The sequence below is a fragment of the Triturus cristatus genome, chromosome 8 (genome assembly GCF_964204655.1).
Source record: "Triturus cristatus chromosome 8, aTriCri1.1, whole genome shotgun sequence".
In the NCBI taxonomy this organism is placed as follows: Eukaryota; Metazoa; Chordata; class Amphibia; order Caudata; family Salamandridae; genus Triturus; species Triturus cristatus.
In genome coordinates, this window is record NC_140591.1 from 581507382 (window position 1) to 581521688 (window position 14307).

The window sequence follows — 14307 nt, forward strand, 5'->3', positions numbered from 1 at the left end:
GAGGTGACGTGTGCAAACACGCACTATGGCACGTTTTAAATTGGGGATATAATTTTCCTTCAATACTGAGGGCCCCTGGGGGCTAACTAGCCCACCAAGTGCTTCCAGTAAGTGCCACTGAGCTGCATTGCAGAGATGTTGTCCAGGCTGTGCCACTTTTTACACCTCTCTGCAACACAGCTCTGTGGCACTTACTGGAGGTACCTAGTGGGCTAGTTGGACCCTAGGGACCCTGAGGATTCAAATGAACTTAATCTCCTAACTAAAAACGGACACAGGGCGTGTTTACACAGTGGTGAAGGGAGGGGACGGGGCCTGAGTTAACGTGTGCAAAAACGCCCTGTGGCCTGTTTTAAGAGGTAGTTTTAATCCCCCTGCCCTATTATATACTAAGGGCTTACAGAGGAGGTCATGCTAATCACAGGGGGACCCCAACGCATAATGTTCCCTAGTGTATGTAGGTGTTTTCACTGTATTCTAAGTGTCTTTTAACATAGCACTGGCTCTAGGACTGGTTAGTAAGACTCAGTTACCACCAGTATCCGTCTGAAAAAGTTGAGGGTACAGGATGATTTTGCAACAAGGCTTCTTTCTGCTCTTCTTTTTGTTCTTTCTGCACGTTATCCTTCTTCCTGCACTTTTCTTCGTCTTTGAGGACTTCTGTTGCTTCTTTCTGCACTTCTTTTTTTTCTTTCTGTGCATTTTTTCTTCTTTCTTCACATGTCCTATCTCTGTAGGCATAGTTAGAAATTAGCATTTAAAAAACCTTTGAAATTCACAGAAAAAACCATAGGTTTCAGGCACGTTATAGTTAGGAATTAGCATTTAAAAAACCTCAGAAATTCACTGAAAAAACCATAGGTTTCAGGGGTGTTATAGTTAGCTGGACTTTTCACTTGTACAAAACCATTGAAATTCCCCCGTTATAGTTAGTTCAGCTAACTATAACTCGCGTGCCCGCAATGCACTGCTGATGACGTCACATATTACATCACTCATGACATGGTCAGTGACATCACTCATGACATCACTGATGACATCTCAAATGACATCACTGATGACATCACTGATGACATCATCCTTGTGATAGAGTGGCAGACCTCCTCTCACCCTAATTTAACCTTTGATACACACATTCAAAAATAGAGACTAAACTTTTCAAAACAATGGACATACCAATACCAGTTACAACAACCTCTTCAGTAATTCTAAGATCCACATACACATCCACTCATTCACCAACAGTCCTATACAGTCACTCATACATGTATTCACTCATCATATGTACTGAGACACCTATACATCCTGTTACACAATGCCACTCATCCATAGAGTTACTCACACACATAGTCACTCATGCTAATAAAGAACCAAACATACATTTATTTGCATATACAGTTATACACACACCACCACACTTACTTCTACGGAAACTTACACATACTTAGTCTTTTAAACAATCACTTATAGAAACACATACTTATTCATACAGGAACTCTTTCAATCTCTCACTCTCACATATACTCACTTATATACACCAATAGTCACATATACTAGTTTAAAACATATGTAGTTACTCATAAAGACACTATTGAGACAGTCATTCACTCACTAACACACCCATACACAAACTCATCCACCCATACAGTCCTGCACACATGCTGTCTTCAACACATACAAACAGTGAGTCATTCATTCATGCACCTATGCACTACATAATACCCCCCACCGAACCATGCAGACACTCAGACTGATACTCAAAAAACCAACTAATAACCTATATAGACACCCATGTAGCTACTCACCAACCCATGCAGCCACTTATACACAAAGTGAGAGACTGATACAGATATTTACATATTTAAACATTACTCACTAAGCCATGTATTCACTATGATACACTTAATCAGTCAGTTACACAATCAATTTTTCAAAAACAAATCATCCATTTAGACACTTATATACCCATTTATTCTTCCATCGACCTTGAGATATACATATATAAAACATATTTAATTTTCAGAAAAACACACATTCACTGGATGATGTTATCAGTGATGTCATTTGAGATGTCATCAGTGATGTCATGAGTGATGTCACTGACCATGTCATGAGTGATGTAATATGTGACGTCATCAGCAGTGCATTGCTGGCACGCGAGTTACAGTTAGCTGAACTAACTATAACAGGGGAATTTTAATGGTTTTGTACAAGTGAAAAGTCCAGCTAGCTATAACACCCCTGAAACCTATGGTTTTTTCAGTGAATTTCTGAGGTTTTTTAAATGCTAATTCCTAACTATAACGTGCCTGAAACCTATGTTTTTTTCTGTGAATATATATATATATATATATATATATATATATATATATATATATATATATATATATATATATATATATATTCCACGCGATTCCAACAAGAAGAACGCACACTCAGGAAATAAACCAGACAGGGTTTAATCGGTAACGCGTTTCGACAGGCAAGCTGTCTTGTTCACACAGCTTGCCTGTCAAAACGCATTACCGATTAAACCCTGTCTGGTTTATTTCCTGAGTGTGTGTTGTTCTTGTTGGAATCACATGGAATATTATTTTCGCCGGGAGGCTTCACCGGCATAACGCACCACCGGTCTACGGGCCTGAACTCCGGCAAAACTAGGCTGTTCTGTGGTAATATAAATATATATATATATATATATATATATATTCACTGAAAAATACAAAGGTTTCAGGTACGTTATAGTTAGAAATTAGCATTTTAAAAACCATTGAAATTCACTAACCCATGCATTCAGTAAAACACATTTAATCACTCACTTATACAGTCAGTCACACACCTACTAAATCCTTCATCCAGACACCTATGCACCCACTCATTCTTCAATACACCTTGGCATACATATAAAACATATTTAAACTTTACAGAAACACACAGTCACTGGATGATGTCATCAGTGATGTCATTTGAGATGTCATCAGTGATGTCATCAGTGATGTCACTTACCAAGTCATGACTGATGTAATATGTGACGTCATCAACAGTGCATTACGGGGGCATGAATTATAGTTAGCTGAACTAACTATAACGGGGTAATTTCTATGGTTTTGTACGAGTGAAATATCCAACTAACTATAACGTCCCTGAAACCTATGGTTTTTTCTGTGAATTTAAATGTTTTTTTAAATGCCAATTTCTACCTATAACGTGCCTGAAACCTATGTTTTTTTCTGTGAATTTCAATGTTTTTTTAAATGCTAATTTCTAACTATGCCTACAAAGGTAGGACATGTGAAGAAAGAGGAAGAAAAGCGCAGAAAGAAGCAAGACAAATACAGAAAGAGGCAACAGAAGTCTAGAAAGACGAAGAAAAGTGCAGGAAGAAGCAAGAGATATGCAGAAAGAACCAACAGAGGAGCAGAAAGTCCTCCTGTGCCTCCAACTTTTTACTGATGGGTACTGGTGGTAACTGACAGACTAACCAGTGCCGGAGCCAGTGCTATGCTAAAAGACACATAGAATACAGTGAAAACACCTACATACACTAGGGAACACTATGCGTTGGGGTACCCCTGTGATTACTCACTCACCAGTTAGCTGATCTAGCCTTGAAACATCAATACTTTTTAGCTTTAGGTGATTTTAACCTTCATGTCGATAATTCCCTCTGTTCAAAAGCGAATAATTTACTGGAAATCATGGACAGCCTTAATTTTACTCAACTTGTCACTGGTCCTACTCATGTGGCGGGTCACACCCTGGACCTTATTTTCGCTAATTTCCCCACTATCACCGTCTCCCCCTCCCTTCCTCTTACCTGGTCCGATCATTACCTTATCCCTTTTTCTTTGGCTTTAGACCGTAAATCTATCCCTCCTGTGCCCAGGAAAGAGCTGGGAAGGAAATGGCACAAAGTCACTTGCGCTTCCCTGGATCCGATCTTTCATTTCCAGACGGACCATCTATCCCCGGATATCGACTCTAATATCGCCAGGCTCAACTCCGCCCTCATCAACGCTATTGACCACATTGCCCCCCAGAGACTCATCACTTCCACTAGATCCCGTCCTTCCGCTCCCTGGTTCTCCACCTCCCTCCGCGAGGAAAAAAGTAGCTGTAAAGCACTTGAACGGAAGTGGAGACTAAATTATGATCTTGAAGCTAAGCTTGCCTATAAGGCGGCCTTGAAAAAATTTCTCCAACATAAAAAAACAGCCATGAAAGATCACTTCTCGCTCCAAATTACCAAAGCCAAAAACTCTTCAAAAACTCTCTTTTCCATCGTTAAAGATTTCATTACCCCTCCGGCCAGGACCACTCAGGTCGCAGCTAGCCAGAAACTATGTGAAGGACTCTCGGACTTTTTCCTCGATAAGATCAATAAACTCTGTGTTCCCTTCCCTAAAGGGCCAATGCCTCGGCCTCCTTCTACCGATCCCCCTACCTCTCCGTCCCTCCTTGCCTTCAATAAACTTGCCCAGGAGGATGCTATCAGACTACTCATTCATTGTAAGTCTGGTGCACCCTCTGACCCCGTTCCGGCCAAAATTATGGGTGAACTGGCCCCCCTGCTAGCCGACCCTTTCCTCTCCGTCTGGAATGCCTCTCTGCACCATGGCTTTTTCCCTACCACCTGGAAGGAAGCCTTGGTGATCCCTATTCTAAAAAAGGCAGATGCCGATCCCACTGTTTTCACCAACTACCGCCCTATTTCCCTCCTCCCCAAACCTGCTAAGGTTTTGGAAAAAGCCGTGCAGTTGCAACTCTCGGAGTATTTGGAGAACAACCTACTACTGCACGACTCGCAATCTGGATTTCGGGCGGGATACAGTACGGAGACGGCTCTGCTGGAGGTCTCGGAGACCATTCGGGAGTGCGTGGACAGAGGCGAGGAGGCCATGTTGGTCCTCCTCGACCTGTCCGCGGCGTTCGATACGGTATCCCACTCCATCCTCCTTGACCGACTACGGCATATGGGCATTGGCGGCACTGCCATCAGTTGGATCGAGTCCTTCCTCTCTGGAAGAAGTCAAAGGGTGCTGTTGCGACCTTTCAGATCGGAGGAAAAACCCCTATCTTGCGGTGTGCCACAGGGCTCGGCCCTCAGCCCTCTGTTTTTCAACATATATCTTGCCCCACTGGCCGGCGTGGTGGAGTCCTACGGAGTCAGGGTGGTCTCTTATGCTGATGATACTCAGCTAGTGTTCTCCTTTAGAGGCCACTCTGACTCCGCGTTCTCTAACTTCCGCCGGTGTCTTAACAACATCAGTGATTGGATGTCTGAAAACCATCTAAGACTCAACGCAGACAAAACAGAGGTGCTGTTTTTTAACCAGAAAAATTCCATCCCCTCCTCCTGGTGGTGGCCCACGGCACTCACTCCCGCTCCCTTTCCCGTCCATTCGGCCCGTAACCTGGGCTTTCATTTCAATGACTCCCTATCATGTAAGACTCAGATTCAAAAAGTGACCTCTGCCTGCTTCCTGAAGCTACGCATGATCAGGAAAATCCTCCCCTACCTCCCTTTGGATTCCCGCCGGACAGTTACCCACGCTCTCATCACGTCCCACTTGGACTATGCTAATAGCCTCTATGCCGGAGCTCCCCAATACCTGATTGACCGGCTGCAGATTGTCCAGAATGTGGCGGCGAGGCTGATTGGCAATATTTCTTATCGTCAGTCAGTTGCCGCGTATCGTAAGGAACTGCACTGGCTACCGGTGGCCAGCCGTATTCAGTTTAAGATCCTCACTCTGACTCACCGAGCCATTAATGATCGCGGACCAAACTACCTAAAAAAACGAGTTTCAATATCCCGGTCCATCAGATCTCTGAGATCCAATGACCTACGCCTTCTGATCTCTCCCCGCTTTAGACTATCTAGAATGGGTGGCAGAGGATTCAGTGTCATTGCTGCAAAACTATGGAACTCCCTGCCAGTCGATCTCAGATTCTGCCCTTCCGAATCTATCTTCCGGGCCAGACTCAAAACCTGGCTCTCTTCCAGACTCTGATTTATCATGCCACCTCCCCTGTTGTTCCTTCTCTCCCCTCTAAGACTCAGGTTCTAGCGCCGGGACACCCCTCCGGGGGTAGCTGTGCGCTTTATAAGCTACATAAAATAAAATAAATTAGCATGACCTCCTCTGTATTTGCCATGAGTTAGTACCTGGGTCATTGCATGAGTACATGGGTACTGAGTGGATGATTAGAGTACTGCAAGGAGAGTGCATGATGAATTTATAAGTGCTTAGGTTTTGGCAGAGTGATTGGATAAGCACATGGTGCTGACTGAGTGATTGGAGGAGTGCTTGGGTAGTGACAGGGCGATTGCTGGACTGCATAGGTAGTGCTCAGGGGATTGTAGCAGTGTATGTGTTAGTACATGGGTCATTGCATGAGTACATGGGTACTGGCTGGATGATGAGAGTACTGCAAGGAGAGTGCATGGTGAATTTATAAGTGCTTGGGTTTTGGTGGAGTGATTGGATCAGTACATGATGCTGGCTGGGTGATTGGAGGAGTGCATGGGTAGTGACAAGGAGATGGCTGGACTGCATCAGTAGTGCTTAGGGGATTGTAGCAGTGCATGTATTAGTCCCTGGGTCATTGCATGAGTACATGGGTAGTGACTGCATGATAAGAGTGCTGCAAAGACAGTGCATGGTGAATTTATAAGTGCTTGGGTTTTGGCAGAGTGATTGGATAAGTACATGATGCTGGATGGGTGATTTGAGGAGTGCATGGGTAGTGACAGGGATTTCTGGAGTACATGGGTACAACCTGGATAATTGGAGGAGTGAATCAGTATTGTGTAGGTGGTTAGGGATATGCATGGGTAGTGCATTTGGGATTGTAGCAGTACATGTGTTAGTGCCTGGGTCATTCCATGAGTACATGCGCACTGACTGGAAGATAAGAGTACTGCAAGTAGAGTGCATTGTGAATTTATAAGTGCTTGGGTTTTGGTGGAGTGATTGGATAAGTACATGGTGCATGCTGGGTGATTAGAGGAGTCCCTGGTAGTGACGGGGCGATGGCTGGACTGCATGGGTAATGCTCAGGGTATTGTAGCAGTGCATGAGTTAGTGCATGGGTCATTGCATGAGTGCATGGGTAGTGATTGGATAATTAGAGTGCTGCAAGGAGAGTGCATGGTGAATTTATAAGTGCTTGAGTTTTGGCGGAGTGATTGCATAAGTACACACATGTCACATCAGGCCCTGCCCCCTCCCTTCACCACTGTGCAAATGCGCCCCCTTGGCAGGTTTTAATTTGGGGGATTAATTCCCCTTGAATCCTGAGTGTCCCTGGGTGCCAACTAGCTACCATGTACCTCCAGTAAGCGCCACAGAGCTGCATTGCAGAGAGGTGGTCCAAGGCCACAGCCCTTTTTACACCTCTTTGCAACACAACTCTGTGGCGCTTACTGGACGTACCTGGGCTAGTTGGCCCCGAGGGACCCTCAGGATTCAAGGGGACTTAATTCCCCAACTTAAAACGCACTACAGAGCGTCTTTGCACACTTTTCACATCAGGCCAAGCCCCCTCCCTGCACCACTGTGCAAACGCACCCCCTTGTGCGTTATAAATTTGGGTATTAAGTCCCCTTAAGTCCTGAGGGTCCCTGGGGGCCAACTCTATGCAACACAGCTCCCTGGTGCTCACTGGAGGTACCTGGTGGGCTAGTTGGCCCTCAGGGACCCTCAGGATTCAAGGGGACTTAATCCCCCAACTTAAAACGCGCCACAGGGTGCATTTGCACACTTGTCACATCAGGTCACTCCCCCTCCCTGCACCACTGTGCAAATGGGCCCCGTGGAGCATTGTAAAATGGGGGATTAAATCCCCTGGTGTCCTGAGGGTCCCCAGGGGCCAACTAGCCAACCACTCACCTCCAGTAAGCACCACAGAGCTGCGTTGCAGAGTGGTGTAAAAAGTGGGCGATGCCTTGGACCACCTCTCTGCAACACAGCTCCCTGGCAATTATTGGAGGTACCTGGTGGGCTAGTTGGCCCCGAGGGACCCTCAGGATTCAAGGGGACTTCATCCCCCAACTTAAAACGTCCCACAGGGCACGTTGTCACATCAGGCAAGCCCCCTCCCTTCACCACTGTACAAACGCACCCCATGGCACATTTTACGTTGGGGGATTAAGTCCCCTTGAATCGTGAGGGTCTCTGGGGTCCAACTAACCCACCAGGTACCTCCAGTAAGTGCCACAGAGCTGCGTTGCAGAGAGGTGTAAAAAGGGGCGTGGCCTCGGACCACCTCTCTGCAATGCAGCCCTGTGGTGCTTCCTGGAGGTACTTTGTGGGCTAGATGGCCCCCAGGGAACCTCAGGATTGAAGGGCAATTAATCCCCCAACTTGAAATGCGCCACAGGGCTCGTTTGCACAGTGGTGCAGGGAGGAAGCGGGGCCTGATGTGTTTCAACCCTGCCCCCTTTTCTTTTTTTACCTTTGTTTTTCTGTTTTCTTGTGACTCGGCAACTACTGAATGGATTTACACCATTTGAAAAAAAGGTTGCTTTCTGACCCAAGCACTACAATGTTGCCAAATTTGGGGTAATTCTGTTCAGCAGTTTTGGCTGTAACCTTGCTCAAAGTTTCCTGTGGGAAATTGATTTTTTGACTCTTTTTTTGGGAATTTCTCAGCAACTACTGAACGGATTTACACCATTTAACAAAACGGTCACTTTCTGATACAAGCACTATCTTTTTGCCAAATTTCGGGTAATTCCGTTCAGCAGTTCGGATTGTAGCCCGTCTCAAAATTTCCTATGGAAATTATCATGGGGAAAACGTGTTTTGGGACCCCCCTTTTTTCTCAGCCCCCGCTTGACCAATAACCCCGAAATTTTCAGGATAGGAGCTGACCTGGATAGACTTTTTTTTGGAGACTTTCGCTAAGATTCATCAAACGACGCCAAAATTATTAGCAAATCAAAAAATGCTTTTCCTATGGAAACTAGGTTCTTCTTCGGGTGGGAAACGAGGAACATGGCGGCCGCCTGCTAAGCGGCCGTAGCATCGCTTTCCCCCTCATGCGTAATGGGTTCCCACCGGATGAAGTTGCAGCCCTGAGACCCTGAGCATGTTAATAGAAAATATACATCTACCTCGCGGTATGTTTGAGGACATCCCATCTTGTGTTTTGAAGGCACCGTGGGCGAAGGAAGAGCCGACGGTAGCACAGAATACAGACGGCGTCGGAAACGCGGAGTTCTGGCGCTGGGGAGAGGCTGCCAGAGGGCGCAGGAAGCACAACATCGCCTTCTGCCTGTTCCGGGTTACGAGAGGGAGAGCTGCGGGAGGAGGTGACGGAATTGGCACGGAGCTGCAAGGACGAAGAAAGAGACAGGACCGGTTTAAACGTGGTGAGGTTGCTGATTCCGAGGTAGGGAGTCGGCGTTTTCTTTCACCACTTTAGGCTGCTGACTCGTACCTGTGGCATTATAACTGTCAATATCAAATTCGAGAGAGCACAAGTGGCTTTCAATTTTTTGACAATACTAATGGTAGTTGTAGCGCTTGGAGCAGAACCTGGTGGGGCTCCTTGGAGGCAGTGAGGGGTTGTATATACTGCATGGATCTCGAAGGGGGTGTAAAAGTTGGCAACCTTGGTCATAGTATTGGCCCAAAGGTCACTGATAGCTTTAAGGACATAACCGCAAGAGCAGAGTTAAGTAAAACTCGAGAGGTCAAAATAAACAGATATATCTTACGCAGCAGAGCGGCGAACGAAATAGAGGCGCCAGCATATTCCCCCCGTATCTCTCCTCCAATCTCCGAAGTAAAAGTTATCAAAAGCCGAGGTTTACCTAAAGGTAATAGCACGGACGAGGCTAAAGGGAAGATAAGGGACTCCTCGAGGAAGAAAGGCAGGGGGAAGAAGGGGTCTCCCCCTAAAATAAAGGTTACTCCTTCCCTTAAGACTTTCTACAAAGTAATGTCCACCACCACTACCACTTCCACTTCCACTATGGCCGCAGCAGCCGCCCCCCCCCCTCCTCCCCGAGGATCGTTGCCAGAGACACCCCAAGCATAAACTCGGTTAACACCTTGGAATCACCCAGCCCCCCATTACAAACGAATGAGAAAGCTGAGGGCACACAGATGAACTTTACTGCTAGTATTAAACATTCAACAATAAGCCTGTCGAATAGATTTTCTGCATTGGTAAGTGCGGAAGTAGCGACTCCCTCTGACGATCAATTTAATGCGCCAGTGGCAATAGCCCCAGTGACAACCAGCCAGACTGTATAGCGGACGATGTGTTGGCTTCTGTGAAAGGGGCAGGGGTAGATGGAAATGTAATGGATCCATTGGGCGCAGCAAACATGGCATCTCATACACTGGCAGATATACTCCTTGCTATGAAAGAAGAAATTGCAACCAGATTCACGGTTTCTGAAAAAAATCAGGCGGAGATGACAAACAGATTTTTAATCTCTGAGGCCAATCAGGCAGCAATTCAAGCCTCTTGTGAAACATTGACCAAAAGACTAGATGAAGTAACGGCAAGAACTGAGGCTATAGAGCTTGAAATCCCTCAAATTAAGGACTCTATTCGTACCACGGAAGCTGACCTAGCGAAGTTATCTGCTCAAAATAAGGATCTGAGAGAGGATCTTGAACGTTTGGAGAACCACGCTCGGAGGAACAATCTAAGGTTTTTAAATGTTCCGGAAGCCCTGGAAGGGGCTGACCTTAAGGGTTTCGTGATATCTATTTTAAGGGGTTCGGTCTTAAAGGATGTGCCAGAAATCGATCTTAAACACGAAATACAGAGAGTGCATCGAGACCCATTCAGGAGAAACCCGGCCAGGCAGAAACCAAGAAAAATAATGGTCAACTTCTTAACTTATGCAGTTAAGGAACGGATCTTGACCTCCGCACTGAAAGAAGTCTCTTTGTCCTATAACCTCCCCACGCCTTTTACTTTTCAAATTAGATCCGATATTTCCCACTCAACAGCAACTAGACAGTGGGAGTTGGGAAAACGGATGGAGGAGCTCAAAAAAATTGGGGCAAAGGCACAGTTGAAATTTCCGGCATTACTTCGGGTAATGTGGAAAAACCATATGTATCAGATAAAATCCGGAGAGGAAGCGGATGCTCTTATTGAGAAAATTGAGGGAGAGCAAGGGGAAAAATAGGGTAGCAACAATAATATGAAGGGTGTTCTCTCCGGTGGGAATTCAGACTAACGTCAATCTTATTTCTTTTTCTTTTTGATAGAGGGGGAGCGAATGCTAAACAGGCAAATGCCTATTAGAAGGGAGGGTTCCTTGTGGGTAAGAGGAAGGGTTTGGGGGGGGTATGGGGGAGCACATGGGTGGGTTGAAATGGGAGAAAAGGGGAAAAAAAAATCTTACCTCATCATATCAAGTTATTTTGGCCGCAAGATTGTTTGATCATGGAAGGGCGTTAGTTTTACAATTAACTTATGGGTGATTGGGTGAACAAAAAATTAACTTTTGTCACATGGAATGTTAATGGGTTGAGGTGTCCTAGAAGATGTAGGATGATACTTAAACACCTGGAGCTCTCCCCTGCTAAAGTTTGTTTGTTACAAGAGACACACTTAACTTACAATGAAAGTTGCAGAGGGGTCGCAATTTTAGTTAAACATGGTGTACAGTGCTCCATAAAGAAATCACAATCAGACTCCTCAGGAAGGTGGCTAGTTACATGTCTATTGTTAGAAAATGTGGACCTAGTCTGTGTCTCTTATTATGGCCCAAATGTCGACGACCCGAGTTATCTGTGCAAACTACAATCAGTATTGCTTTTGGAATCTCCACCATATATTATTGGTGGCGATTTTAATGTTTTGTTAAATCCTTCGAAAGATAGGTCTAATTTGAGTCATTATATAGGTGCTCCGAGGACCTGTCGTGCTTTATTAAATATGATTCAGGATCTGGACCTAGAGGATGCATGGAGGGCTAGAATGAGAGATCAACATGGGTTCACATTTTATAGTAAAAAACATGGTCACTCATCTAGGATTGACTATGTTTTTATAGATAAGCTATTCTTGAATAGGTTAATTGAGATTCAGGTTATGCCAAGTCTCCTCTCAGATCATTCTCCGGTTCAATTTATCTATCAGGGTAAAGGGGTGCAGCTCCCTTCCAGGTGGACTCTAAACCGGGCCAAGCTCTTAGAACCAGAAGTTATAAAGGCTGCTAAGTCTTCAACCTTGGAATTTTTCTCCTTCAATATGGGCTCAACATCAATGGATTATATTTGGGATGCATATAATGCGAATCTAAGGGGGTGCCTCCACGGTATTATTAGCTCTATAAATCGAATTGAGGCAGGGCAACTAAAAGACATCGAATGGAAAATAAGCCAGCTAGAGAAAGAGAGGAACGATCTAAGTAGAGGAAGTAAAGAACGACTGTTGCAGGTTCAGAAGGATTTAGAAGAAACACAACAGGAGTATAGGGGGAAATTAGACGCAAAATGTAGAGCGCAATGGCATTCCAAAAATATGGAGAACTTTGAATATGGAGAAAAGGCTGGTGCCCTGTTGGCTTGGAAGGCTAGAGCTGACCAAGCAAGGAACAACATTAAAGAACTAATAATTAATGTCGAAGGGGAAACATCAGCTAGCTTTAATGATATGCAAGCCTGTCTCCTCTCTCTTTTTTCTGACCTCTATAAAGAAGATTTGTTACCTTCTTCAAGTTCAATCCAAGCATGGTTGAGGGATAAAAGGTTACCCTCTTTGTCAGAGGAAAGCAGGAACAGGCTAGAGGCTCCTATCACACATGAAGAAATAATAAAGCAAATAAAGAAGTCTAAAAACAAAAAGGCAGCTGGTCCAGATTCACTTCCAAGTGAAGTGTATAAGCACCTGGCAGAAGAGCTGACCCCCCAATTAAGTACCATCTTCAACTCAGTCTATAGCTCTAAGGGTAGGGTTCCTGAGTCCTGGAAACAGGCAACAATTGTTTTGATTCTGAAGCCTGGCAAAGATCCTTTAAAAGGAGACTCGTATCGTCCAATCTCCCTGCTAAATGCTGACTATAAGATCTTTATGGGTATATTAGCAGGGAGATTGACCAAGGTAATCTCAGAGTTGATCCATGCAGACCAGAAGGGTTTCGTTGCTGGACGGCACATTCAGGAGCAGACACAGTTGTTAATCGGGAACATCGATTTGGCCACGCAGAGATCAGATCCTCTGGCTATAGTTGCTGTAGATGCCGCCAAGGCATTCGATAGAGTTTGTTGGATGTACCTCTGGGAAGTAATGGCGAAGGCGGGTTTTGGACCTATTTTTATTCAAACGTTAAAAAATTGTTATTATGGTGCCTCGGCCGAAATTCTCCTAAATGGAATATTGACATCAAGCTTTTCCATACAAAGGGGTACTAGGCAGGGATGTCCAATGTTGCCTCTATTGTTTAACATCTATATAGAGCCGTTAGCACAAGCTCTAAGGTTAGATGATTCAATCCGGCCCTTTAGGTCAGAACAATACAGTTGTAAGCTAGCTCTATATGCAGACGATCTAATTATATATACTAGTGACCCTGAAGGAGCTGTCCCTCGGGTGGAATCGCTTCTGTCTAATTTTGGGGACTTGTCTGGTTATCTGATCAATAGGTCTAAGACAGAAGTAATGTGTTGGAATTTAGATCAATGGTCTGGCAAAGTTAGTACTGAATTCAGATATTTAGGGATCTACATTATTAAGAATCTGGAAATGATCCCACAGATAAATTTGAATAGAGTAACCAAAGAAATAGATCGCCTCTTTAGCCAATGGAGGAACCTCCCCTTGACCATTTTTGGAAAAATTAATTTGGTGAAAATGATTATCTTGCCTAAACTCTCTTATCTATTTTCTACCATCCCCCTTGTTTTTCCTAATAATTGTATTAGTAAAATACAGAGTAAAATCGGGAGCTTTGTATGGGGAGACAAGGGGGCTCGGCTGACATGGAAGAAGTTGAGACGAAGGCTTGTTAAGGGGGGGGTTGGCCCTCCCAGATATCAGTCTATATGCAATAGCTATCCAGTTTAAAAGTATTCGGATGTTATGTGTGAAACCCGAGAAGTCAGCGTGGGGTAGGCTGCTGGGAGAAATGGTTAGAGCTAAAGGAGGGGGTGGGGGCCAGTCTTTTCTATATAAGTTTGGCGCCCCTAGGTTCTTCAAGCGAGTTCGTCTGAAGGTGCTAAGGGTAGCCTTAGAGCTATGGCATAAGATCAGACTTAAGTGGGGTATTGGATACTACTCTGACTGTGCCCCAATTTGGGATTCCCCTGGAACTCCGGAATGCCTTAA